The sequence below is a fragment of the Rhea americana genome, unplaced genomic scaffold, assembly GCF_003343005.1.
Source record: "Rhea americana isolate MKP2758 unplaced genomic scaffold, rheAme1 scaffold_1, whole genome shotgun sequence".
Taxonomy (NCBI): domain Eukaryota; kingdom Metazoa; phylum Chordata; class Aves; order Rheiformes; family Rheidae; genus Rhea; species Rhea americana.
The window spans coordinates 3948345-3950374 of NW_028185038.1; positions in this window are offsets into that span (position 1 = coordinate 3948345).

A 2030-nucleotide genomic window follows, 5' to 3' on the forward strand; every position below is an offset into this window, starting at 1 on the left:
TTTTTTAAGTCAGTACTAATATGAACTAGGAGAAACCTGGGCAGGGAGAGGGAAGGGGATTTTAGCTTCATTAAAATCTTTCAAAGAAAAAACCCTGGAAATTTGAAATTTGAGCCATGAGCTGAGCTATTTTGAAAAGTGTATCAGTTGTGATGCCCTAGACAGTCATTCGGAGTTAGGCTTTACAAACCACGCAGAAGCAGAGGGTACAGGAAGGCATGTGCCTGCCTGTAGGCAGGATGCCACCGAGGCAGGACTCTTAGCACTAGCTCTTCCCCACCATCCGTGCTTCTGCCATGCTGCAGTCTGGTGACAGAGGAACTTGCAACTTAATAGGGATGAGGAGCCCAACTCCTTATCTCATGGCAGTGTGGGGAATAAATAACAGGGCAGTGGCAGGAAGGATGAGGGTCTCAGCACCAAGAGCACATTCCTGGGACTTCCAGGACACACAAGTCTCTTCCGGTGTTGGACAACCCATTCTGCATCATACAGCATCCAAGTACGGTTACATACATGGTTACATAACTCTGGCTCTTCCTGTCCTTGCTTGGCTGATCACTGGGGTCATCGGTTCCAAGAGGACTTTGACCCAAGCAACCATGTAAGGGAAAAGAGTTGAGGATTTGGTCACCAAACATTTTTAGCCTAAATGTGAATAAACAACCCAACCTGAGTGAAAAAGCATATTCCTAGTTAATGGAGGATTTGCCCAGATGAAGTGCTTTGGAGTTGATGTCCATTCAAGTCAAACTTTTCAATCTTTTCCCAGGAAGGACAGCATCTACTTTCAAATACACCATCCTATTGCTGACTCAGAGCATAGTCAGTGCAAGGGAGCAAATGACCATGGAGGCCTGCAATGGGAAAGGACGTTTCTGACCCTTAAGCCCATTAACACTAAGCCATATCTTGTCCATTTTGTGTTTACTAGGATGTTGTGCAAGTTTTTCTCCTTCACGTGTCTTATGAGGCATAGCAACGATCTGCAAGTGCCTGCCAACATTGTGGAATTAAAGTATTTCTCAATATCTTGCCAGCTCTTCCATAAATTCTTCTAAATATCAGGAAATAATGGCAGGGCAGGAGGTCAGGGAGACAGAGCCCAGTTATTAAAATGATTTAGGGGAAAAAATTAAAGGCGGCAATCCTCAATTTGCAAAAATACTCTGCCAAAACTCACCACTAAACAAACTCAAACATTTAGCCCAAAGGGAAATGTTCTTTTCAGTTTATTGTACAAGTTCAGTGCTTGAGTCTTGTTCTCATTTATACAAAGTCCACTTTACTGTGGAAAAACATAAACAAGACACAAATTCCTAGATAGGCAGGGTTATTACAGAACGGACCAGCCCACGGGCCTGCCTCCAATAATGGCCAACAGCAGATATTTAGGAAAGGAGGATTAGCACAGACACGTTATACCGTGAGCCTGCCCCAGTGCCCCCCCAGCCTCCCGCGAGCCGCAGCTCAGGACCTCCCTAGCAGGATATGCTGTGTTCATCTCTTGTTGGAGATGGATTTTTTTCCTCTACTAGTTTGTCCTTTTGCTTTTCAAACTCATGTAAACTTCTGGTATGCAATGAGTTGCCTGATTTGGTTACAAATAGCAAGAAAAGGCTCTTTCTTATGTTAGTTCAGTTTCTCAGCTGGCACCTGCCACCGCCATCGGCTGGGTGCCCTTGCTGGCTGCATTGCAAGATGCAGTGACGACCATCTCACAGTTACTTTTCCCAGGCCATTTAGGCCAAAGGGGAAGCCAGGCCTCACCCTGGACCTCCTCAGTTTTCTCTTTCCACCTCCAAACTTCAAATGTCTGTGACAGGTCCTTGCACAATATTTTGTACTTGTAATATTCCTTTCTGTCCTTCTCCACTCCCATGTCTAACAACACATCTGTTTCTGGAGATGGTCGAAAAGAGACTAGAGCCTCCCGCAAAATGCAAGATACAGGCCTACCATCAGAAAAAAAAAAGAAAAAAGAGAAGAGAAGAGAAGAGAAGAGAAGAGAAGAGAAGAGAAGAGAAGAG